Genomic DNA, 27,554 nt, shown 5'->3' on the forward strand with positions numbered 1-27,554 from the left:
AGTACTGTAACGGGTTACTTCCGGGTTTTGGCGGTTGCGCATGCTCAGAACTGCTAAATCTCATTTTGCACATGCACAGAAGTGCCGAATCGCAACCTGCACTTGCGCAGATACGCCCTGTGGGTTGTGAATGCTGCGGGTTGCAAACGTGCATCCCGCACGGATCACATTCGCAACCTGAGTATCCACTGTATGTCATTGATTTTTGTGGTGTTTCCTGCTTCTTCCTTCTTCCTTTCAGAGCTACAGTTCCCAGAATTCCTTGGGAAGACCGATTCAGTATTAAACTGCTCTGGGAACTGTAGCTCTCTGAGGGGAAAAGGGGCCACCTAACAGCTCTCAGCACCCTTACCAAACTACAGCTCCCAGAATGCTTGGAGGGGGGAGGGAAGCACTGAGCGTTCAAAGTGTCATCACGGTGCTGTAAATATATGGTGTGAATGTGGCCCAAGGCTTCACCCAGCACACAATCTGTCCTTTCACCTACCACTTTTGTTTTGAAATGCAGATCACCTATTGCAAGACCTATTCAATTCTTTGGGTAGTGTGTCTTTAACCCTCATCCTCTTGGATTTAAAAGCCCACAGAAATGCAGAGTAAACGGATAAAGTGCAGAGTCGGGCAGCAAAGATGCTTTGGCCATGTGTAATTACCTCCTGGCAAATAGAAGGGGAAGAAATGGAGGCAGTGAGAGATTTTACTTTCTTGGGCTCCATGATCACGGCAGATGGTGACAGCAGCCACGAAATTAAAAGACACCTGCTTCTTGGGAGAAAAGCAATGACAAACCTAGACAGCATCTTAAGAAGCAGAGACATCACCTTGCCAAAAAAGGTCCGTATAGTTAAAGCTATGGTTTTCCCAGTAGTGATATATGGAAGTGAGAGCTGGACCATAAGGAAGGCTGATCACTGAAGAATTGATGCTTTTGAATTATGGTGCTGGAGGAGACTCTTGAGAGTCCCATGGACTGCAAGAAGATCAAACCTATCCATTCTGAAGGAAATCAGCCCTGAGTGCTCACTGGAAGGACAGATCCTGAAGCTGAGGCTCCAATACTTTGGCCACCTCATGAGAAGAGAAGATTCCCTGGAAAAGACCCTGAGTTGGGAAAGATGGAGGGCACCAGGAGAAGGGGACGACAGAGGACGAGATGGTTGGACAGTGTTCTCGAAGCTACCAGCATGAGTTTGACCAAACTGTGGGAGGCAGTGGAAGACAGGAGTGCCTGGCATGCTCTGGTCCATGGGGTCACGAAGGGTCGGACACGACTAAATGACTAAACAACAACAAATAGTGGAAAGGGGGTAGGGCTTGCAAAGGCACCCCGGGTGTGGGAACGGAAAAGCAGCACGTGGGAGTTTCACCAGTGAGATGCTGGAGGGCAGAGAGAGGTCGCATGTGATTCAGATGCGCATCTGGCTGTGCTCAAAATTGCTATTCACATCGTGCATCCATGTACAGCTGTGCTGGGCCCCAGAGAACACCTTTCTTCTCCTCTCCTCTCCCCCCCTTCCTTGAAAGAGTCAATAAGAGTGACATTGTTGCTTGGCAGCGGGAGAACAGACCCCGCTGTTGCAAATCCACAGGCACATTTTTGGGGTTAGGTGTTTACAGAAAGCTTGGCGGTGCCGGCAGGAGGAGAAGAAAAGATTATTGTTCAGCCGCCAGAAACCATTGGCGTCTCCTTGCCTGCACACATAAATATCTCTGTGTATCCATACCTACCGTACTGCAAGGGGGAAGGGGTGTGCCTGTGAGCACGGATGTGCTCAGCTCAGCAGCCTGTTTGCATTAGAAGCCCTGGTTGGTCTCAGGGCAAAACACACCCCTCCAGCCATTCGCTATCTGCTTTTACTGTAGCTTTTCTGTTTCTTCAGATGCTGCCCCACGCAGCCTGTTCATCAGGGCAGCTCTTGAAGTCAGACCTGATTCCTTAGCTGGCAGTTGAGTTTAAAAACAAAACCAGACCCCGTTGGTGCTCTTCAAATTCATAGCACAGTCTTATGCGCGCCTACTGTGAAGTCCCACTGAGTTCCGTGGAACCTGCGGCCAAGTAAGTGTATATATAAACAAACAAGCAGCTATATAGGATTGCTACATCAGTTTCAGGGCAATGTGAAGCAGCTAACTTCTGAAGCTTGGCCTATTGGCTCCTCACACCCTGCTACACATCCGCACCATTTTTCGGACTCCCAGTCTTCATTCATGGAAAGTGAACATAGATGGTGGTCCATCTGTTCCAGCATCCTGTTGTCATGGTGGCCGACCAGATGGATGTGGGAAACTTGAAAGATGGACATCAGTGCAACAGCACTTTCCCCTCCTGCCATGCTCAGCAACTGGTTATTTTCACCAATATGTGAATTTTCACATATTTCTTCACTGGAGAACTGCATCGAAAAATTCAGAGAAGTGTGAATTTTGAAGGATGCCTGCGCTTTAGTTCACATATTATTTCAAGCAGTACAAATTTAGTAGGTTTACCTTTAAATGTGAATCGAATTTGTCTCCTACCCCTAATGGAAGCTGCTTTGAATTGCTGTGCTGGGAAAGAGGAAAGCAGTTCATGCAAAGTGACTGTGCTATTGTGTTTATTCCCCATCCCTGCATAGCAAGGCCCAAATCAGCTTTGGAGAGAGCGGGGAGGGGAGGTCATCTGGGGAGGTGGTGCAGAGGAGAGGGTCATATATCACCACCCCGAGAAAGAAAAGAGGTAAACATCGCAAGGTCCTCAAGGAAATAATACAATTGATTTACAAAAGCACTCCAGTTTCCCCTTGTTGCACTTAATGCATTTCGTCTGAACCAACAGAAAAAAACAAGCTGAAAAATGCATTTAGCACAACATGATTAAAATGGGTTGCTTTTATAAATAAATCATATTGTTTCCTTGAGCGCCTTCTGAAGACCACCTCTTTTCCTTGCTTGGTCCAGAACTGGTGATTCCCCACAACAAAGCATCTCCTCACCTGCTATACCAGGCACCCCCAAACTCGGCCTTCCAGATGTTTGGGGACTACAACTCCCACCATCCCTAGCTAACCGGACCAGTGGTCAGGGATGATGGGAGTTGTAGTCCCAAAACATCTGGAGGACCGAGTTTTGGGGTGCCTGTGCTATACTGAACCAGAACATTGGTCCATCTACTCAGCATTCTCTACACTATAGATAGTGAAACCTGCCCTCCAGATGCTGTTAGACTTCAATTCCCTTCAGCCTCAGCAAGCATAGTCCCTAGATTAGTGATGGCCAAACTTGGCCCTCCAGCTGTTTTGGGACTGCAATTCCTATCACCACCATGTGGAACCCCCTCCCATCAGATGTCAAAGAGATAAACAACTACCTGACGTTTAGAAGACATCTGAAGGCAGCCCTGCTTAGGGACGTTTTTAATGATTGATGTTTTAGTGTATTTTTGATCTTTGTTGGAAGCCGCCCGGGGAAACCCAGCCAGATGGGCAGGGTACAAATAGTAAATTATTATTATTATTATTATTATTATTATTATTATTATTATTATTATTATTATTATTGACCACTGGTCCTGTTAGCTAGGGATGATGGGAGCTGTAGTCCCAAAACAGCTGGAGGGCCAAGTTTGGCCATCACTGCCCTAGGTAATGAGAAGAGGAGTTGTAGTCCAACAACATCTGGAGGGCCACAGGTTCCCCAGCCCTGGTGCATGCCAACTGGTAATGGTTCTCCAGGGTTTCAGGCAGTCCTTCCTGGAGATGCTCTACCACTGAGCTATGACCTTTCCTCTAGGTGTTCTTAGAGGCAGTTCCAGGCATCATTCTTAATGATGATGGTCTTATGTATCTTTTTGTAATTGGTTTGGGGATTTTAGCTGTGTTTTATGTATAATTTTGATTTGTGCATTACTTGAGTTGGTGGTGTGTGTTTTTTTAAGCAAGCGGTTTATCATTTCTAGAAATCAGTCAGTCAGTCAGCCCCATTCAGCATGTCCAGTGGTTGGGGATGATGGGTGTTGTAATTCAGCAACAGCTGAATGGCCATCCTTGTTCTAAAGCATGAACTGAGGCTCCAATTCTACACACGCTTGCTGGAAGGATGTTTGATTGAACTCAGTGGATCCGACCTCTGAGTCTGAATTGAACTGTTATGGACTGTAGCTTTTGTTAGAATTCCTGCTCCATGATTGCAGTCATGGGATTGTTGTCTATCACATGATGGTATATGTTTTGACTCCACAGAGTGGGAAGTGACGGAGACAGGATGTTTGTGTTTCTGTGTTCCGTGAAGTGGGACTATTGTCCTTTGTCCTTTTTCTCTTTGCTGTCTGATGCTAGAGAGAGAGGGAGCCATGAAGCAGTGCTCCGTGTGTGTTCATATGTAAATAAAGTAGATTAGCCAAAATGCTGAGTTGATGGGGTCTGTCATGCAAGGTGCGTAAACTCTGCAGATCACTAAGTGTGCCGGTGTCAGTTGGCATCGGTCACGGTGATGTTCGGGCTGAAGAAAGCTTTTGAAGCTCCCGAACGATTGACCAGGAAGGAGAGAACATGCCAGTCAGGCATGTGTCTCTACCAGGGTCGTACTCGAGTGTAGGCTGAGCTCATGACAGCTTTCACCTGGGGGAAAAAATCTGCTTTCAGTACCAAACCTGGCAAACCATCATTCACAAAGGCTGCTCCTTCATGTTTTTGCTCTTGCTCAGAAGAGCAGTCTCTGAGCTTGTTCCTGAAACATCTCAGCATCAATTCCATAGGGAAATAGGTGGTTACAAGACAACATCTATCTCTCCTACAAGTTTGCCCAGAAGCAGGAAAGATAATTTATCATCCAGGTCACTTTCAAAAGAAAAAACCTGCTGCGCTGCTTAATTTGAGAAGGGGCAGCTTTAGAAACGAGGATCTTCTGAGATGCCGGGTGTCTCATGGGAGCACCACACAGCTGTGACTCGGGGTATCAAATTACATGTTCCCCTGCTGGTCCTCCCACTGTGGGGCAACCACCGTTTGCCGTCACACTTACCTCCAGCTGGAGTTGCTGGTAAATAGCATCCCTTGTCCCTAGTAAGCTCGACTCCTTTGGTGTTGAGAATAGGGTGGCCGCTTACTGCCCCCCCCAAAAAAGAGGAAAGAGGTTGGCATACAATGTCCATGTGCTAATTCATATGTCTAGGTGCAAATTTAGAAATAGTTGTAGCAGTTTAAATAGCAGTCTTCCTTCTTAGAGCTTTAATAACAACAACAACAATCTTTATTACAGTCCAGAGACCCAACAAATCGTCACAAAGCAATACACAATTCATACAGCCTACCTCCAGGTTAAACAAGCATTTTGTTCAGAATATAGGGATTATTGGTTTTTGCAACCACTGATAATAACTTTGCCACTGCTAATGTTCTAGCATTTGTTTGGTCTTCCAATAGGAACCTGACATAGTGAGCCTCTGATTTTCCCGGGAAAGGTACCAGCAAGGGTAGTATCAGTTCTGCCCTGGCTTGCTCATATTTTGCACAGTGCAACAAAATATGTTTTATGGAATCGATGTCTTGAGCACACGAGCAAAGTCTGTCCTGGTAGGGAACTCTAGAGCTTTAACAACAACAACAACAACAACAACAACAACAACAACAACAACAACAACAACAACAACAATTTATTATTTATACCCCGCCCATCTGGCTGAGTTTCCCCAGCCACTCTGGGCGGCTTCCAATCAAGTGTTAAAAACAATACAGCATTAAATATTAAAAACTTCCCTAAACAGGGCTGCCTTCAGATGTCTTTTAAGGAGAAGATAGCTGCTTATTTCCTTCACATCTGAAGGGAGGGCGTTCCACAGGGCGGGTGCCACTACCGAGAAGGCCCTCTGTCTGGTTTCCTGTAACCTCACTTCTCGCAATGAGGGAACCGCTAGAAGGCCCTCAGCGCTGGATCTCAGTGTCTGGGCTTGTTATCTTCAAACTTAGCCCATCAAAAAGAGGACTCCTTTTCATATGTGGTGGTATCCAAGAAAGTGTGGGCATTTGGGGAAATGATACATGATGAGATAAAAAATATGTTTAAAATGAGCATACTGAAAGAGCCTGAAGTGTTTCTGATAGGGATTATAGGGGCAGAAACCCCAAAGAAAATGTTAAAGCTGTTTAGGTATGTAACAACAACAGCTAGGATTCTTTATGCACAGAAATGGAAGGATGAAGAAGTTCCCACCAAAGAATGGATAAGTAAGATAACGGACTATGCAGAACTAGCAAAATTAAGAGAATCTTATGATCAGTGTTTTACGGAAGAACAGTTACAGATAGGTAGCCGTGTTGGTCTGCCATAGTCAAAATAAAAAAATTCCTTCCTGTAGCACCTTAAAGACCAACTAAGTTAGTTCTTGGTATAAGCTTTCGTGTGCATGCACACTTCTTCAGATACCTTCTTCAGGTATCTGAAGAAGTGTGCATGCACACGAAAGCTTATACCAAGAACTAACTTAGTTGGTCTTTAAGGTGCTACAGGAAGGAATTTTTTTATTTTGATTACGGAAGAACGGATGCCTTTTTCGGACTGCTTTAAGAAATATTATAATATATGAACCCATGAGCAGGATTTGAGCTATGAGGAACAGAAGTATCTAGATCATAATATAGTGGTTATGATTTAATAGGAAGAAGAGAGGGTGCAACAGAAGGAGAGCTCCATGGAAAACGGGGTGGAAAGTCAACAAAAATAAGAGAAAAGACAAAACTGTGATTTGAATATGTTTAAAATGTTGAAACTTAATAAAATAATAATGGGGGGGGGGAGAGGACTCCTTCAAAAAGTGGGCTGCCCTCTGCAAAATAGGGCACTTGGCCACCCTAGTGGTTGCCCATCATGGACATGCAGTCCCATATGGTTGTGTGGAAGGCAATATGGTCTTTGGAGGGGAATCAGTTTCCCACCCCTGTTAAAAGAGGAGGCATCTTTATGCATTATGTACAGCATGTCCTCCTTTAACCACTCGGATACATTTAGGGATGCAGGCAGGCCCTGACTATAGGAGCCCTCCTGCCATTTATAAATTATAAAGGGCTTTGGCTTTTCACAGCTGGCAGATCATAGGGAGAAGCCTTTTAGATCGTAGCACAGCATTAAGTGGGCACTAAAGAGGAAAAAGGGATTTTTCAAGCCTGTCCTAAGTCTGAATTTAATAAGTCAGAAATTATAATACTAATTTGGAGAGCTGCCAAACTGACCTGGAATGGCTTTGATGGGCATGCAAATGAACCCCGAAGAGCATGGAAGGGGGAGTATGCAAATACGCAGATGCCCAGAAGGCCCATCCCTAATCATAAATGGGAGCAGGAGGAATGCTTCTCTGAGTCATTGCCATGCTGTCATCCATTGGCACTGCCCAGCCTCCCAGGCTCATCTGCATTACTTGGAGAAGGAAGTTCCATCATGCCATCTGATTATTTCGCATATTAATTTAATAAGTTCTGGTCTATTAAAAACTTGGCTGGTTGCATTTGCACATGTCTCTCCCAAATTGAGCAACACGGCCGCACAGCATCTCCAAAAACCTGTCACCTTTCTCCTGCTATTTCCAGTTGATGATTCTCACCACTGTGACCCTTTTTGAGTTCTTGAGTAGTTGCCTTATTGCCTTGCGGTCAAAATTGTTCATTGCTGGTTATAAAGCCTTTCCTGGGAGATGGTTGGAATCTGCTCAAAGAGGATTAGCTGGAATTCAGGACTCCACGAAACACCAGGAGGAGATGTGAAACCCAGAAGGGATGCAGCAAACCACTTCAGTCTCTGGAACTGATTTTGCCTAAGTTCCAACCAGCTCAACAAGAGATCAATGACATAATCAGCATGCAGACATGACAGAACCCTACAGCTCACATAATGCCTTCCAGAGGCTGTTGGACTACAACTCCCATCATCCCTGACCATTTCTCATGCTGGCTGGGGCTAGTGGGAGCTGTAGTCTGACAATGTGTGAAGGGCAACACATTGGCTATTCCTGCCCTAGGCCTAGAGCAAGTACACTGAATGCTACCACGGCTTGGGGGTGCTTCTAGGCTATGCTGTTTGGGGATGCTCAAAGGCTGTTAGTGCAGCAACAATGACATTGTCAGACTTGTGTCATGTTGGAGATCTCTGGACATGTGCATCAAAGCATGGATTGGAGATCTTCTCAGTGCTATTGAAAGTCCTATTGTGAATTATTTAACCCTTTAGAACCCCACATTATGCTCACGAACCTTTAAATATCTACATCATGATTAAATAATCTGTTACGTCTTGGTTCACGGTGACTCTCCCATCTCTTCAGCTTCACTGAAGCCTTTTTTTTTTTTCAATCGTGGGAAGGTCATGAGGGAAAGCTGGACATTCTGTGAAGGACATAATTGTATTTCTTACTGAGACATTTTAGATCGGGGAGGACGGACAATTTGGAGGACCAGCTTCCATCCCAAACTTCTTAGAATTGTCTTGCTTCAAAACAGGAAACTCGACCTCGGGGTTTCCCAAACTTGGGTCTTCAGCTGTTTTTGGACTACAGTTCCCATCACCCCTGACCACTGGTCCTGCTAGCTAGGGATGATGGGAGTTGTAGTCTGAAAGCAGCTGGAGACCCAAGTTTGGGGAACCCTGCTCTAGCTCCTGGCGGCCCCAGCAAGTCTGGCCAGTGGTTAGGGGAAAGATGGAGCATGTAGTCCCCATCCAACACCTAGAGTGCACCACATTGACCACCCCTGGTTTATACCATCGTTTAGTCATGTCCGACTCTTCGTGACCCCATGGACCAGAGCACGCCAGGCACTCCTGTCTTCCACTGCCTCCCACAGTTTGGTCAAACTCATGCTGGTAGCTTTGAGAACACTGTCCAACTATCTCGTCCTCTGTCGTCTCCTTCTCCTTGTGCCCTCCATCTTTCCCAGCATCAGGGTCTTTTCCAGGGAGTCTTCTCTTCTCATGAGGTGGCCAAAGTATTGGAGCCTCAGCTTCATGATCTGTCCTTCCAGTGAGCACTCAGGGCTGATTTCCTTCAGAATGGATAGGTTTGATCTTCTTGGTTTATACCATAATAGTAATAAATAATGCTGGTGTCTATTATAATAAATAATGCCGCACCTCTACTGTTTATTTCTGCAACAAACACAGCTACTCCTCTGGAAGTCAACCCTCGTGGTGTGTTTGAAAGACAATGCTGATACAACTCTCTAATAGCCCTCAAAATCCTGGAGATATGCAAGGCAGAAAGACAATTTTTAACCGAAAAAACCCACACATCTTTGTGCAAAAAGAAAACAAATCACTATCTGGAAAAGAATAGCAGATCTAAGCCACTTAGGACCAAGAACGAAATCTGTGCAAAGAGGATGTGAGCAAAACACTCTGGCACACAGTATGACTTGGTAACACAAACAAGTTTCCTTGGAGAGAGGTCACTCTAGATAACTCAAGGGGGTTTCTGGTCCAGACATCATCAAGTGGGTACGGCAGGCTTTTTAAGCCAATTGCCCAATCAGTGTGTGAAAATGGTTAACATCAGCATTTTCCTCCTACAGATGTGGCCACGAGGGCAGGGAGTTCCTGGAAAAAAAACATACACAAGGAACCTGGATCTTCAGAGCTGACAGTGTGTTTTTGCAAACCTGCACCCAGATATATAGTAGAGCGTTCTGGTTACACAGTAGCTTTGATATGTAGGATCTGATTATAGAGACATGTTTAAAAGGAGCCCCTGGCAGAGGTGCAATGTCTGCACAAGATCCTGATAAGATCTCTTACACTGTGAACTATCTGATTATACTGGTTCTACCCCCCCCCCTTCAGAGCCTAAGGATGCTGGTGTCTCAGCACCAGTGTGAAACAGAGGGGGGTTCCCCAGTTGCCTGGATGAAAGCGAGGCAGAAGCCCATCTTGATAAAGATGTTGTCAGTTTGCCAAGACTCCCACCAAAATGGTGTGAGCCAATGAAAGAGAAAAATGAGACTTATGTTCTTCGTTGATTCAAACATTTCTTCAGGATTCCATTTTGCAGTCATTTCCCTGGCCCCCTCCCTCACTTCTGGCCTTGTGGCACAATACCCTCCCGCCCCACATTTCAGGAGTTCCTCTGTGACAAGATCTCCTCTCTCCCTGTGTCACAGCTTGCTTGAACAAAGGGGTTGTACGTGTTGGTGTAACTTGTTGGTGCAAAAATATACATATATTTAGGATGGAAAATTCCTGGATGCCAAGATCCAAATTTGGGGCAAGTACTCTTTGATGAGAGAACCCCAGCAGAGATTTAAAATCACAAAATATACAGCAAAGCATGGAAACATAGGCTGTTAGACAAACTCCTCAAAGGTCAGGTTGATGTGCTTCAGAAAATTTGCACAGGCAGTAAAACTTGATTTAGTTACAAAGTGGTGAAAGTTCCTAAATTATGGGTATAAAAACTCAAGAGTGGCTTGTGAGAGCCACGCGGTCTGAAAGGAGCAGTTCACAGCTCCTCACACACCAAATTCATATGTAGACTGAGGGAGAACTGAGGGAGAAACCTTGATTACCTATTTCCTCCCAAGATGGTGGAGTGGACTAAGCCTGGCAGGACAGTTTACTCTATGCTATTAACCCCTTCATGTGTTAACTAGACTTAAGCATGTTGGTTGCTTTTTTTGCTTCTAACTTGTTTTTCAGCCATGCTTCTGGGTTTGTCCTTTGGCCCAGACTTGCTCTTTCGTCCTGACTACTGGCTTGTCCCATGGCTCCCAGCTCACATCAGGCTGCTGCATATAGCCCAAGCCTGACACCTGCCCATCATTCCGTTTCCAACAATGTCTAATCAGATGCTGCTGGTAAGGTCTCCCATTGATGTTTACCAATGGCTAGCATTCAGCCTCTGAGCATAGGGGCCCACAATAGAAAAGCTGCTTTTTCACACCAAGAACAGCAGCAGCTGCCCTCCCATGTCCAGTCACAAAGTCCCAGTTATTATTAACAATGGGTTCCTCCCTTTAATCCGCCCAGCAACAGTGGCTTCTGTTGCAGCCCATAGTGGTGCTGTATGGTTAAAAGGTAAAAGTAAAGGGACCCCTGACCATTAGGTCCAGTCGTGGCTGACTCTGGGGTTGCGGCGCTCATCTCGCTTTATTAGCTGAGGGAGCCGGCGTACAGCTTCCTGGTCATGTGGCCAGCATGACTAAGCTGCTTCTGGCGAACCAGAGCAGCACACGGAAAGGCCATTTACCTTCCCGCCAGAGTGGTACCTATTTATCTACTTGCACTTTGACGTACTTTTGAACTGCTAGGTTGGCAGGAGCAGGGACCAAGGAACGGAAGCTCACCCCGTTGCGGGGATTTGAACCACCGACCTTCTGATCAGCAAGTCCTAGGCTCTGTGGTTTAACCCACAGCGCCACCTGCGTCCCTGGTAACTGCTGTACAGTTACCAGGTAGCAAAACAGCTGTTGAAGAGCTACATTTCAAACATAGGCAATAGCATTATTAGTTGTTGTTGGGTTTTGCTTTAAATGTCCTCCCACCCCCCCGGGCTTTCTTTCTTAGCAGGCAAGCCTTGGCATCGAGAGATAAACTGATATTGAGCATATGGTTTATTATGAGGCACTCATCTTTCCAAGGCTCTCATGTTCTGGGGAAACGGCAGATTGCAAGAGAGAAAGTTGGCGTGCCCATTTGGGCATCTTTTCCAAAGACATTTGGTATTTTTGAGAGCTACAGCGCACGATTAGAAAACAAAGGCACAGCAAGGAAAAATGTCATTGTGGAAGCCGAGGCTTCCCTGTACTCTCAGCAAACAGCCTCGGCTGAAGACATCCAGCTGCCTAAGGTGACCCAGTAAATGTCACTCCCAACCTTTTATTAATGTTCCATCAACCTTGAATTTCTGCTGATGCAGCAGCAGCAGAAACCCAGGTGACCCTACAGACTCTTGCTGCACAATCCTCGCTCTGAGGATGGACTTGTTAATGGAGAAATCCGAGGGCTCCCTTGGACAAAAAAAACAAGGACACCAGCTAGGAATACCAGAGCAAAACAGCAGCCAGTGGGCTTGGTCTTTATTGAAGACTGTTGCAACAGGACTCCCACCTGCCACCAGGTGAAACAAAATGGAAGCCCAGAACAAAAGAAGACCCCAACTTTATTAGTTACTAATCCCCCAAACTACACCCCTAGAACTACATCACAACTACATCACGGCTACATCTTTGACACATCACAAAAAGGAAGGGTTGAGGGTGGAGTTGTGGAGGTAACCTCAGTATCTTGTCACCTGGCTGGTTCCTCCTCTCCCCCTCCCTATGAGTCATTCCCAGAGGACAAAGGGGAGCTGGCAGTTTCCTGCCCCCAGAGGGAAGATCTGATCATTGTCCTTTGTTCCAGTCCATGTTGAATCCACTCCCATATGCAAGTCCATTGTGACCTTGATGGTCTTCTGTCTGGGACCATCAAGATTGTCATGCCAACTGGGTAGGGCTCCTGTGTATGTGTTGGTGCGCTTAAGGGATTATGGCCATCCTGTATCAAACCATCCCCCTTTGATAGTCCTTCCTTCATGGAGCAAAATAAAAGTGGACCGGTGTAAATCCGACGTACGGTTGACTTACTACGAATTTATAACAGAAACGTCACATATGTCATGTGTGAGTGTGTGTGTTGTGTTTGTACAAACTGAATGATTGCCGGGGGGGGGGCATTTCCTGCGACAGACTCCATGTGGAGTTTCTTGTTGCTGTTCTTGTTTGAGAGAGACAATAAAGTTCTTATCTTGCTTCCTGTCTGTTGTGCTGTGTATACCTTCCATGACACAGAAGTGGAAGAGGAACCCTTGGCCCATGGGGCCCCCACACCCTCTTTCGGCCCCTGCAGAGATTGCAACCCATTGCTTTGCATGCAGAAGGTCCCATGTTCCACCTATGGCACCTACAGCAAAGAGGATAAAGCAGCAGCAGTTGATAGGAAGGTTTCTTCTCTGCTTGAGATCCTGGAGAGCTGAGGCCTGTCAGAGCAGAAAGTGCTTGGCTAGATGGACCAATAGTCTGACTTCTTACAAGGCAGCTGCCTACGTTCCTCAGATCTAATTCTGCTTTGCATTCCATCCATGCAGGAAGGTAGAATGCTATTTGCCAGAAGCGGGGCCTTTGCAGTGATGGCTCCATGGATGAAGAACAATTTTCTCCCTTGGAAATTGAGCAATATCTCCTCACCTGGCTTTTGAGGGGGCTGTGAGGCATATTCTGACTTTTGGTTTGGCTGGTTAGGAATTTTGTGTCTCTTAGTTCACTGCTTGTATTATCTGGGGGAGAGGGTTAAAATGGTTTAGCCTTTTTTTGAAAAAAACCACCTTAGATAAAATTTAGAATTGCTTAGGGGCAAACATGCCAACTTTAAAGTTGTGATGCCACTTACTTTTTCACTCGAGGAAAGGTTAATTTTTTAGTCTCGCAGCTTTTGCTTATTTTCTCTCTCCAGGTGCTGTCGGTTTCCCATGTAATTTATTTCACTGGAGATGAACAGCTTGTGCACTATCCCCTTCAGATGGCAAAGCAGAAAAGCAAGACTCTGGATTCTCCTCCCTTCCCCTTAAGGTATGTTTTGCTTGACACCGACTTCTGCTGTGGTGAGGACTGGGAATGGGCAAAACTGTCAATTCTGGTTTCTAATTTATCTCTTTCCTCCAACGGTTTGTGGTGTTTTTTTTTTAAAAAAGGAAGACATCACAGAAACATTTGAATGCATTTTTGAGCACATTTCTCTGACAGTATACATTTATGCATGCAGTTTTGCTCAATGTACAAAATTTCGCAAGCAATTCTGCCCAATACGATGCATCTTTGTATATTATTTTCAACAACACACACATTTTTTGTACCCATTTTCATTGCATGTTTTTGTGCTGCAAAATTTGAGGAAGGGTAAAATTTTGAAATATAGCGCTGTTTGGCTGTTGGCTTGGAAAGTTTGAATTAGGCAAGGAAGTGCAAATTGGGAATGAATTTATTTCTTAACTGTAGCAATGACATCGTGTAGACACCATTAACTGACCTTTGGGTTTGGGATCTGGTTTTATGAACCGACATTTTAAATGTGCTTAACACTGGCTGAATTGTGCCCTTCACTTTGCACTAAATCAGGAGTCAGCAAACTTTTTCAGCAGGGGGCCGGTCCACTGTTCCTCAGACCTTGTGGGGGGCCGGACTATATTTTGAAGGGGAAAAAATGATGCAAGAGCACGACAAGCCCTGGTGGCTGCTTATCTGTGTCTTGTGAGCGGCAGGGGCTGGCGGCCGCGATGGGACAATGAGCAGTGCACAAAAGGGCTCTGGAGAGGGGCTGCTTAAAATGGCGGCAGCTTGAGCGCTGCTGCTGCTGACACTAACAAAGCCCAGCCCCCTTCCTCCTCTAGGCAGGGCGGGGAGAAGCAAGGAGGAGGGAGGGAGTGAGGCATGTGAAGGAGAGGGAGGGAGAGGGAAATAATGCGTGTGCTGGCGATCCACGTGGCGACTCCCAGACCGCCCACAGGCCAGATCCAGAAGGCAATTGAGCAATTGGGACTGATTGTGCCTTAGTTTGCCTACCCATGCACTAAATGGTTATACTATTAGAAATACATAGATAATTATGAAATTATTGTGAGGTTTAATTAGTTAACTGTTTATATTTGGAAGGAGAAAAATAATCATTTCCTTAATAACAATTTCCTTAAAAACCAACTTAGACACATGAAAAACTTAAAACAAATCCTTTTTCCTGATGAATAGTTTTTGGGCTATAATGTAACTTAAATAGAATACTATCTTTAGAAAGATTTTTTTTCCTCCAAAAGCATTTTATTTTAAAAATCCAATTTAAATAATAAAAAAACTGATTTAAATTTTTAAAAAATCTGTGGTTTTTAAAAAATAATAATCTGATTTTGAAGGAATGGGTTTCTGTGTAGCAAGTTTAAAACTGACTCAACCCCCCCCCTTTGTTCTTTCAAAAGAAATCATTTTAAAATGCATAAAACTTCAGCTGTTGAGCAAAAGCAAAATAAGGACACAATTGCATAAACAAGCTCTCTCCTTTATCAGTCATGGCAAGGGATGACCCTGACTTTTTAGGGGAACAAAGAAAACACGTCAATACTTTATCTTATGTGCTCACCACAAAATACGTGGGGACCGATGTCCGGGGAAAACGCCAAAAGCGTGTTCCCGGAGATTATGACCTCTTCCCAGATACGAGTAGGAAGAGGAAGATCCTTTTACGGTCAGAAGTACAGGAAGGAAGATCATTTTATGGTTAAGAGTACCAGAGCAGGAACATATGTGATGTCAACCTGCGTATACAAGCTGACGTGACTGAGGAAGGGGGAAGAGGGTGTCTGGAGGATATACCGTATTTTTTGCTGTATAAGACTCACTTTTTCCCTCCTAAAAAGTAAGGGGAAATGTGTGTGCGTCTTATGGAGCGAATGCAGGCTGCGCAGCTATCACAGAAGCCAGAACAGCAAGAGGGATCGCTGCTTTCACTGCGCAGTGATCCCTCTTGCTGTTCTGGCTTCTGAGAGTCAGAATATTTTTTTTTCTTGTTTTCCTCCTCCAAAAACTAGGTGCGTCTTGTGGTCTGGTGCGTCTTATAGAGCGAAAAATACGGTATATACTGCATGAAACTTCTCATTTCTTTGGACTTGCTGTGGACTTGATCACACAAGTGCCTTCTGCTATCCGGAGAGCAGAATAAACTCTTTCTTTGAACCAACTCGGTGTCATTTGACTTCCTTCCTCCTGTCCCGGAGCAACGCAGACCCAACTGGTGTTACAATTTTTTTTAAAAAAATCATTGGTTTTTATCCACCCTGGTATAGAAATTCAAAAAGACATAACATAATAACCAACAAAACAATACCCCCCCCCCTTTAAAAGACTAAATGTTAGGTTCTGTGGTTGCATCCTAGCAGGCCTTTCAAAACATCCACCTGTTCGATAATATTCTAAAATAGTCACATGCACTCAGGCATCTCTCTGATCAGGGGTTTGGGGTATACCAGGTACTTAGCAGGCCTTAAGCAACAATGAAGACCATTTCATGCTGGAAACAGGGAACCATGTGTTTTGTTGCAGGTGCAGTGAGACGCAGTGGTAATGAGGATGGGGAATGAGGATGAGTAGGGAACGAAGAGGCGAGGTGAAAAGAGCAACAGCCTACCATGTTGGGGGCTCCAAATCTGACACTGAGTGGTGCTTTGTTTTCGTCCCCCTAACAACCCTGGAACAGGTGACTTCCTGAGTTCTATGCTGCCCAAATTTCTCCTGCAAATGCATCTGCCTCTCCCTGACACATCCCTCTTAAAAAGAGAGAGCATAAGTTATGCCAGCTTTCTTTTCCATTCTTTTGCAATTAATTAGCTAATTTTACACTGGAGCCTCTTCAAACGGCCTTTGCACAGAGCTTGGTCCAGCCCCCCAGACCCCATGCTGGGGAGCTGCCCCCTGTGTGTGCCTGTGTGCCTGTTTGTGTGCGCATTGTTTTGTCTTTAGAAATTCAAGGTTGGAGAGACATCTCCTGCACTTGTGGATCCTTGCTAATTAATCTCTTGGCCTCCTTGGTCAAGATCAAAGCCGCAGGCAACTGGCAGGGCATTAGCATGAGATTTGTTCAAAGTAAACTGCTTCCTAGGGACGGGAACACGAGGGCACCCGATGGCACCCGTTCCTAGTGTTTTCAAGCGCCAACCTGGTCTTGCATGTGTTTCCCCCCCAAATATTCCCAAGCAGCAAGAAAAAGTGAATTAGCTGCATTTCCTGTAACAAGCAGCCCTTCAGGTTTTACCCCTCAGTGGGAAGTGGAGCAGCTATAGGTGACATGGACGGAGGAATGGTAGCGGCTGATGGTAGCATCTTCAGTTGCTTTGGATGGTTTAAATCAGGGGTCAGCAACCTTTTTCAGCTGTGGGCTGGTCCACCGTCCCTCAGACCTTGTGGGGGGTGGACTATATAGGGGTACCTCAGGTTAAGAACTTAATTCGTTCTGGAGGTCCATTCTTAACCTGATACTGTTCTTAACCTGAGGTACCACTTTAGCTAATGGAGCCTCCTGCTGCTGCGCCGCTGTGCGATTTCTGTTCTCATCCTGAAGCAAAGTTCTTAACCCGAGGTACTATTTCTGGGTTAGCGGAGTCTGTAACCTGAAGTGTTTGTAACCTGAAGCGTCTGTAACCCAAGGTACCACTGTATGGGGGGGGGTGAACGAATTCCTATGCCCCACAAATAACCCAGAGACGCATTTTAAATAAAAGGACATATTCTACTCATGTAAAAACACGCTGATTCCAAGACCGTCCATGGACAGGATTGAGAAGGCAATTGGGCTGCATCCGGCCCCCAGGCCTTAGGTTGCCTACCCCTGGTTTAAACCATTCTCGATGCCACACATCATGTTATACTCTTCTATCATGTCACCCCTTTCTCTCAAGTAAAAAGCACCTTCTATTGCCCCAGTTTGCTCATGCCAAGTTCCTTGAGGAGGGAGTAAGTTTCCTGCTGGCTTGGATGGTGCCCTCTCCAATGCGACACGCTTCCTTCACCAGAGGAGGTGGGTACAGAGAAGCAGCCGGGTCCTTTCCAAATGACACAAGCACCCTTTGTTGTTGCTGTTTAGGGTTAACGCTAGACTGGCACTACCGTGGCAGCTCTCAAACTGCCCTCCTTCACTGGAGATTGAGATGGCTTCACACACAGAGCCTGTATGTTGGACCTCTGATTTAACAAAGGCTGAAACTTTGCCTGGGTGAAGGCAAGCTCCTTCCATCTCTGGCTGCTCCCTGCTCTCACTTGTTGGCTCCTTAAGGCTCCCCTCTGCCAGCATCTAATCTATGCCAGTGCTTTTCACTGACCCGCAGCCTATAGACCAGGCTTCCTCAACCTCGGCCCTCCAGATGTTTTTGGCCTACAACTCCCATGATTCCTAGCTAGCAGGACCAGTGGTCACGGATGGTGGGAATTGTAGTCTCAAAACTTCTGGAGGGCCGAGGTTGAGGAAGCCTGCTTTAGACAGAGAGGATTCCTAAAGCATCAGTGTTCATTTCAGTGGATCGGTGGAAGAATATGAGCTCCAGTGCTGGATCCTTTCCTAATATCTGCTCAGATGAATTGATAATCTTGGCAACTCCCTGCAATACCCTGCGTTGTTCACATGCAGCACTGATTCTGCTCCACTGCAGCCCATCTTTCAAAATTAATGTTATTCGACCCACTATACGCTGTGGGGAAGTAATGCAACTTACTTAACTGTGCAAATTTTGGAAGTTCAACTATACGGTGGTACCTCGGGTTACAGACACTTCAGGGTACAGACGCTTCAGGTTACAGTCTCCACTAACCCAGAAATAGTACCTCAGTGTAATGGGTATGAGTTACTCGTGCGTAAACTGGTGCCTTTCTCGGCTAATTTGCCTTGTTAAACCTTTCTGACTGCACAGCCCCTTCTCATCGCGGCTGCCTCAGTCACTGGCAGAATCTGTCAGTGGGCGTTTCTTGAACCTCTTCCAACATAAAAGTTGTTTGACACCCAGTCTCCTCCTCCTCTCACTGCGCGGGAGTCTTCTGCGCAGGGAAGGCGTGGGTAGCGGAGGACCTGGGCTCTCCTCACTGATGTCCAGTGAAGAGTCCTAGAGCCCTCCCTCCACTTCCCCCGCCTGCCTCCCTTTATCCCCGGTGTTGCGCTGATTGGCTTCCCCCTCTACTGAGCTGTTTCTCCCCCTGCTGCTGGGACCTTCGCCAGCATAATCTGGGAGCCTCCCCTTCGCCTCTTGCTCCGATGTCAGTTCCCTGACACTCAGGTTAAGAACTTTGCTTCAGGATGAGAACAGAAATCGTGCTCCAGTGGCGTGGCAGCAGCAGGAGGCCCCATTAGCTAAAGTGGTGCTTTAGGTTAAGAACAGTTTCAGGTTAAGAACAGACCTCCAGAATGAATTAAGTTCTTAACCCAAGTTACCACTGTAATTACATTTTTCTACCCTGTTCATTTCAATGCAAAGGAAACGCCGTGCAAATTGGGACAATGACGAAATCAATTATGCATCATTTGCAGACAGAAAGTGACAACAGTGAATACCAATTGTATTCGCTGGATTGATTTTTTTTGTTCCATATACGGGACAAATAAATGAACATCGGCAACGTTTATTAATTGATTGAATTTATATAGCGCCCTATACTCGGAGGTCTCAGGGCAGTTCACAGAAAAGATCACAATATATAAAATCAAAATAAGAACAATAAACCAATAACACGCCCCCCCCAAAGAGCCACATTTTAAAAAGAGCATAGGATGTCCACCAGGTCAACCAAAGGCCTGGTTAAAAAGGAATGTTTTTGCCTGGCACCTAAAGGTGTATAATAAAGGCACCAGGCGAATTTCCCTGCAGAGAGCATTCCACAGATGGGGAGCCACTGCAGAGAAGGCCCCGTTCTTGTGCTGCCATCCTCCAGACCTCTTGAAGAGGCAGGACATGAAGAAGGGCCTCAGAAGATGATCTCAGGGTCCGGGTAGGTTCATATGGAAAGAGAAGGTCCTTGAAAAATGTTGACTCCTGCTTCCATTTTTGTTGGAATTCTCCTACTGATCAAAGACCCCCACTCCAAGAATGGTTAAAAATGGTTCTTTGAGAAAGGACAAAGAACAGTAAGGAAGCTGCGGGGGACGTGGGAACTAGTACAGCTGTTCTGGGAAGGAGTATCCACCAAAATATGCAATATTACAAATCATAAACTTACTACTTTTCTTCTGGTGGTGATGCAATAGAGCAGAACTGGAAAGGATTTGAGCACCTGAATATCACACAATGGAGACGGAATGTATGGACAGCTGCCCAATCCTAAAAACGAACGAAGAGGGTACATACCTTGAAAAATACATTGGATGTAGATTATTTTGTTGACGCCTGGTACTCCTTCATAAAATACTCAAATGAGCATCCTGTTGACTGGCACCCTCTAACCACCCACATGGATTTATGGCAAAATCTAATACATTAATGTTCTGTTTAAGGTGGGGGGGGGGCAGAGGTTGGGATGGGGCAAACTTCTTGCTTTGTTTATTCACTGTTGAAAACTAATAAAAATGTATTATATATAAAAAAAAGAACAGGAAGGAGGCTTCTGGAAGACCTGAGCAGAAGGGTGGCCAGAACGCATTTCCTCCTTTGCCCGTGCACTTGCTAGACTCAGTGGTGTCATTGCCTTTATTAAACACACACACACACACACACACACACACACACACACACACACACACACACACAGCTCTCCCTTCTGTCTGCTTGTTTCCTAATTGCTGGTCTTGTAAATTGCTTGATTTATGGCTCCGTTCATCAGTTCTGGCCCTGGGGTATAACATACTTTCCCTTCTAGGCTAGGAAGCGAATAGCGAATTAACAACCCCGTTGAAGGTTCAATAAGGAGCTGAGCGTTTGGGGATCTTTATTGTGTTGCTTTTGCCAAGAGTTGCTGCTTTGCGCGCACACACACACACACACACAAAAAAAAACGGCTTTCAGTCCATTGTATTCCTGCAGCTTCTTAACTCGTCTGGGGCAGCAGCTGCATCTTGGATGCTCAATCACACACAGGCGGACTTTGAAGTGTCCTGCAGGAGAAGCCACAAAGGAGCATCTTGGTTTTGCATCCGCTTCCTTAAAAAGCTGGGGAGGGAGCCAAGTCCTTGAAAAATGAAGGATTGCTTTTGAGGGGAGGGGGAGTTGTTCTGCGTGTATCCTGATGTCCTCAGCAGGAGACCAGAGACTGAGTTTGGGAGGGGGGGTGGAGTGATACAGCAAAGTGCTGTAACTGAGCCACGAGGAATTAAGCACAAAATCTGTTAGCAGAGGCTTTTCTTCTGTTTCAGTCTTTTGCCTCTTCAAGGCCCTTGAAAGCGGGAGTTGTGCGCTGTTGGCCTGCCAAAGACAATTCTGCCTTTGGCCAAAGTGAAGCATTTGGAAGGCTCCTTGATTTAAAGGGGAAAGAGCGGCGTATGAGCTTTCTCCCACTAAAATTAACGGGACTTAAAAGCAGGGGTCTCGCACATATACATTAAGACAGCTGACATCTTGGGAAAAGTTGATAATGAATAATGTGTGCTGGCAAATTAAATATAAAATCAAATATTGATGGAGCTAGATAAGCGAGGTTCTGTGATGGGAGGAAGACCTGGGTTTTGGTATGATTTGGCAACTGATGGAAATACAAATGCCTCATGCATGAATGTGGGAATTGAACTTGTATTTAACGCCAGCTAGGCTTAATAAATTCTACTCCATATGCAAGCTTCCAATGTTGTAAATGCTCATTTAGTACAGATGTGGCAGGAGTGCCTGGTGACTTACGATTTTGGGATATAAATACTACATATTATAATGTAAATTTTGGCTGCAGTCTTACGCTTACTCCAATGCTGATCTTCCTTAAAACCCTGAAATCCTTAACAATAATCATGTTAATAGTGGCAGAAATTGTCTGGTTATATTAGGGGGGGGGGAGTCCACAAATCTCATCTATGTGCAAGTGGCTATTAAAGTGCCCTGAAAGAAGGTAGAAACGGACAAGGTGCCTGATGTCGTTTTGTACAGACATAGGTTTGCAGAGAGGTGGATTTGTTTTGTCATTTCCAGGCATGGAAATTATAGAAATGTGAGGCTCAAAAGGAATTTATTTTTGTGAACGCTGGATTATGTTGTCGGTATTCTGAATGAAAAGGATCTAGCAAGCCTGGCGTCAGAGGGTGGCAGATGCCACGGCTCCAGCAGAGCCCACTTTTGCCATATGCTGTCTTAACGGGCCTCCTACCAGCTCCATGCAGTGGCCCCTGTCTCTGCCCCCCACCCCCGCCTGCACAGTGCCCTGCAAATCAATTCAACTTCCAAGGCACTGTGCGTTTGCATGTTGGGGGTATTCCCTCCAGTTTTGGGTCCCCCGAAGAGCCCCACCCAAATTCCTACTGCAAGTTTGAAAAACTGAACTTTAATTTTCTGAGCATGACTGTTTTGTTGTTGATAACATTGTGGAAGTAATTGGGGAGCAGAAAGTAGTTATTATTATTATTATTATTATTATTATTATTATTATTATTATTATTATTATCTGTAGTTCTAGCCTTGTGGGATAGATTCAGGGGGAGAAAAGGCTAAGGAGTAAACCCTACACAAATCCAGAATGGAGTCCCTAAGACAGTTGAATGGTGCCCTGTATGCTTCCTTTCAGCAACTCCTGCAGTCCGCCTGGTGCCAAATATATTGCCCAGATGTAGTGTTGTCTGGGCAATGGGACGCGGGTGGCGCTGTGCTCTAAACCACTGACAGTGGCGGAGTTAGCTGCATGGGCGCCTGGAGCAGTGGCCCTGCCATGCACCCGGGGGGGAGGGGCGAGCTGCAGGGGGGGCAATCCGCTGCGCAGAGGGCGTGGGGATCTGCTGAGCACTACGGTGGCAGTGGGGCGATCCACTGCACACTATGGCAGCGGCAGAATGATCTGCCGTGTACAGGGGCAGGGGGCCAAGCCCCCCATTGTGTTCCTTTTTGTCACCCCCTCAGAGATGACACCCAGGGCGAACCACCCCCACCGCCCCCCTTTCCTACGCCACTGACCACTGAGCCTCTTGGGCTTGCCGATAGGAAGGTTGGCGGTTCAAATCCCCACAACAGGGTGAGCTCCCGTTGCTCAGTCCCAGCTCCTGCCAGCCTACAGTAGCAGTTCGAAAGCATGCCAGTGCAAGTAGATAAATAGGTACCGCTGTGGCGGGAAGGTAAACAGCATTTTCATGTGCTCTTGCTTCTGTCACAGTATCCCGTCACACCAGAAGCGGTTTAGTCATGCTGGCCACATGACCTAGAAAGCTGTCTGTGGAAAAACACCAGCTCCTTTGGCCTGAAAGCAAGATGAGGGCCACAACCCCAGAGTCACCTTTGACTGGACTTAACCATCCAGGGGTCCTTTACCTTTTTACCTTTACCTTCGTCTAGGCAGCCCAGGACCTCCATTTCGCTGGCCAGGCTTGCACCCCAGGGAGGTCGCTTTGGTGCTCCAAACACAGCAAAAGAAACATTGGAGGCAGCAGTACTTCACCCCCAAAGATACCCTCCTCCCTTGTCTCCCGAGACAGATGGATGCCAACCAATGTACCGTATTTTTCGCCCTATAGGACGCACTTTTTCCCCTCCAAAAATGAAGGGGAAATCTGGGTGCGTCCTATGGGGCGAATGCAGGCTTTTGCTGAAGCTTGGAGAGCGAGAGGGGTCGGTGCGCACCGACCCCTCTCGCTCTCCAGGCTTCAGGAACACATCCGCAGCCTAGGCAGCCCTACGGGAGGTCTGGCAGGGATGTCTAGGCTGCGGATAGCAGCCTGCCGCCCGGCGGGCGGGGCGCCCTGAAGCAGAGCGCCCCCCTCGCCAGGCAGACATCCGCAGCGTGGGGAGCCTTGCCGGACTTCCCAGCAAGGCTCCCCACGCTGCAGATAGCAGCCTGCCGCCCGGCGGGCGGGGCGCCCTGAAGCAGAGCGCCCCCCTCGCCAGGCAGACATCCGCAGCGTGGGGAGCCTTGCCGGACTTCCCAGCAAGGCTCCCCACGCTGCGGATAGCAGCCTGACGCCCGGCGGGCGGGGCGCCCTGAAGCAGAGCGCCCCCCTCGCCAGGCAGACATCCGCAGCGTGGGGAGCCTTGCCGGACTTCCCAGCAAGGCTCCCCACGCTGCGGATAGCAGCCTGCCGGCCCCGCAGGGGGGCGCCCTGATGCAGAGCGCCCCTCGCGCAGGGCAGACATCGGCCAGCCCCACAAGCTCGGGGGACAGCAAGGAGGCGCAGCGCCGCCATCCCGCTGTTCCTCGACCTGGTTCTGTTTCCCCGACCTGCTTTTGGGGGGGAAATAAAGGGAAATTTTTTTCCCTTTATTTCCCCCCCAAAAAACTAGGTGCGTCCTATGGGACGGAGCGTCCTATGGGGCGAAAAATACGGTAGTTCTATGTAGTTCAATGTCGTTCACTGATGTTATTTATTGACTTTAATAGCCCTTAATTATTTGTTTATTTTCTTTAGGCAATTTTATGCATTGTTTAATTACAATTGTCTCCAAGCGGTGCATAAGGAAAAAACTGGTTAAAACTATAAAATCAGAATTTTATTTAAAATGCCTGCTGTAATCATCATCATCACACCCTGGAAAAGACCCTGATGTTGGGAAAGATTGAGGGCACAAGGAGAAGGGGATGACAGAGGATGAGATAGTTGGACAGTGTTCTTGAAGCTACCAGCATGAGATTGACCAAACTACAGAAGACAGGAGTGCTTGGCATGCTCTGGTCCATGGGGTCACAAAGAGTCAGACACGACTAAATGACTAAACAACAACAACAATGTATTCAATAGGGAGTGAACCTGTCTGACCTTAAATGGAAAGGGGTTCCACAGAAAGGGAACCACAATAATAATAATAATAATAATAATAATAATAATAATAATAATAATAATAATAATTTATTATTTGTACCCCGCCCATCTGGCTGGGTTTCCCCAGCCACTCTGGGCGGCTTCCACAGAAACCAAAATACACTAAAACATCATACATTAAAAGCTTCCCTGAATAGGGCCGCCTTAAGATGTCTTCTGAATGTCAGGTAGTTGTCCATCACCTTGACATCCAATGGGAGGGCATTCCACAAAACACACAACTCCTGGTGGATCTGAGTCACAAGTGACTCCTCCAAAGACCTTAGCAATTTTGCAGATTTACAGGGAATTTTATTGTAGAAGGAAGTGGAGAAGGAAAGTTGTAAAAGCTGGAAGAGCTTTGATGGCGCTGCATCTCAAAAACTAGTTAACCTGAAGTCCCGGGAAGGAGATTGCTATTTACGGATGAGAAAGATGGTCTGTCCCCTCAAGACTGGAGTGAATTTGAATCTATGAGAAAGAATGAGGTTAGGGCTACACGCAACATCACTCAAAGACTGTTGGAGGGATGAAGATATCCACAGGGAGCTGGGAATTAACAAGAAAGCAAGCCTGCTCTTGGAAGACCTTTGTCAGTTTTAGCACCTTGGGCTGGACTGTGGGCCACTCAATTATTTACTAAATCAATGTGTAAAATCCTCCTCCCAATGGCCCTAATCTTGGCCTCCTGGACTGTAGTGACAGACAAGGAAACAGGAAGAATTTCCCTCCTGGGCAACTTATGAAGATGCAGCATCTGAGTGAGGTCACACAGGCTCTTGAGTAGAGGGAGAAGCTCAGTGCCAGCGGACATGCTGGCTGTGGCTCAATGGCAGAGCACATGCTTTGCATGCAAAGGGTCCCCAGTTCAATCCCAAGCATCGCCAGGTAGGGTTGGGAAAAGACTCTTTGCCTGAAACCCTGTGGAGCTGCTGAGAGTCGCTGTAGCAAGATGGACCAACAATCTGACTTGGTAGAAGGCAGCTACCTATGCCCCAAGGTTCAGTTATCCACGTCTCCACCTAAAAACATCTTAGATAAGGTTGGATGGCCATCCAGTTGAATCCTTGGGGAGCTTCTGCCAATCAGCATATGCTACACTGGGTTAGATGGGCCCATGGTATGTGCCTAGAGAGCTTTCTATACCTATATTGAGAGTGGGAAAGGGAAAAGCTGTCATTTTCGCTTTCCTTCTTCCTGAAACATCCCCCTACAGTGCACAAAAGGTGCTTAACCTCATAGTATATCCCCCTGCCCCCTGATACCATAGGTAAGGTAAAAGGTAAAGGACCCCTGGACGGTTAAGTCCAGTCAAAGGCGACTATGGGGTGTGGTGCTCATCTTGCTTTCAGGCCAAGGGAGCTGGCGTTTGTCCACAGACAGCTTTCAGGGTCATGTGGCCAGCAGGACTAAACCGCTTCTGGCACAACGGGACACCGTGACAGAAACCAGAGCACATGGAAGTGTCATTTACCTTCCTGCCACAGCAGTACCTATTTACTTGCACTGGCATGCTTTCAAACTGCTAGGTTGGCAGAAGCTGGGACAGAGCAACGGGAGCTCATCCTGTTGTGGGGATTCAAACATCTGACCTTCTGATTGGAAAGTCCAAGAGGCTCAGTGGTTTAGACCACAGTGCCAACCATGTCCCTTAAACATGAACTACATAGAACTGTTGAGTTGGATGGGACCACAAGGGCCATCTTGTCCAACCTCCTGCAATGCAGAAATCTTTTTACCCAATGTGGGGATCAAACCCTTAACCCTTAATGAGATCAAGTGTCTCATACTCTACAACTGAGCTATATAATAATAATAATAATAATAATAATAATAATTTATTATTTATACCCCGCCCATCTGGCTGGGCCTCCCCAGCCACTCTGGGCGGCTTCCATAAAAACTAAAAATAAAGTAAAATGTCACACGTTAAAAACTTCCCTGAACAGGGCTGCCTTAAGATGTCTCCTGAATGTCAGATAGTTGTTTATCGCTTTGACATCTGCTGGAAGGGCGTTCCACAGGGCGGGCGCCACTACCGAGAAGGCCCTCTGCCTGGTTCCCTGTAGCTTTGCTTCTCGCAGTGAGGGAACCGCCAGAAGGCCCTCGGCGCTGGACCTCAGCGTCCGGGCAGACTGATGGGGGTGGAGACGCTCCTTCAGGTATACTGGACCGAGGCCGTTTAGGGCTTTAAAGGTCAACACCAACACTTTGAATTGTGCTCGGAAACGTACTGGGAGCCAATGCAGGTCTTTCAAGACCGGTGTTATATGGTCTCGGCGGCCGCTCCCAGTCACCAGTCTAGCTGCCGCATTCTGGATTAGTTGTAGTTTCCGCGTCACCTTCAAAGGTAGCCCCACGTAGAGCGCATTGCAGTAGTCCAAGCGGGAGATAACCAGAGCATGCACCACTCTGGCGAGACAGTCCGCAGGCAGATAGGGTCTCAGCCTACGTACCAGATGGAGCTGGTAAACAGCTGCCCTGGACACAGATTTGACCTGTGCCTCCATGGACAGCTGTGAGTCCAAAATGACTCCCAGGCTGCGCACCTGGTCCTTCAGGGGCACAGTTACCCCATTCAGGACCAGGGAATCCTCCACACCTGCCCGCCCCCTGTCCCCCAAAAACAGTACTTCTGTCTTGTCAGGATTCAACCTCAATCTGTTAGCCGCCATCCATCCTCCAACCGCCTCCAGACACTCACACAGGGCCTTCACTGGTTCTGATTTAAAAGAGAGGTAGAGCTGGGTGTCATCCGCATACTGATGAACACCCAGCCCAAACCTCCTGATGATCTCTCCCAGCGGCTTCATATAGATGTTAAAAAGCATGGGGGAGAGGACAGAACCCTGAGGCACCCCACAAGTGAGGGCCCAAGGGTCTGAACACTCATCCCCCACCACCACTTTCTGAACACGGCCCAGGAGGAAGGAGCGGAACCACTGTATAACAGTGCCCCCAGCTCCCAGCCCCTCAAGACGGTCCAGAAGGATGCTATGGTCGATGGTATCAAACGCCGCTGAGAGATCCAGCAGAACTAGGAAACAGCTCTCACCTTTGTCCCTAGCCCGCCGGAGATCATCAACCAGTGCGACCAAGGCAGTTTCAGTCCCATGATGAGGCCTGAATCC

At 46.8% G+C, this 27,554-nt stretch overlaps 1 long non-coding RNA gene across 1 annotated transcript in view; it reads left to right on the plus strand.

The window, feature by feature from the left end:
- Positions 1-16,233, plus strand: part of LOC308572844 — a 44,513-nt gene extending 28,280 nt beyond the window's left edge. Inside the window, exons 2-3 of the long non-coding RNA XR_014001890.1 lie at positions 13,441-13,556; positions 16,074-16,233. This is a non-coding gene — a long non-coding RNA (uncharacterized lncRNA). The remainder of the gene's footprint in view (positions 1-13,440; positions 13,557-16,073) is intronic.
- Positions 16,234-27,554: the final 11,321 nt, after the last annotated feature.

The sequence above is a fragment of the Podarcis bocagei genome, assembly GCF_964188305.1.
Source record: "Podarcis bocagei genome assembly, chromosome: 14".
Lineage (NCBI taxonomy): Eukaryota > Metazoa > Chordata > Lepidosauria > Squamata > Lacertidae > Podarcis > Podarcis bocagei.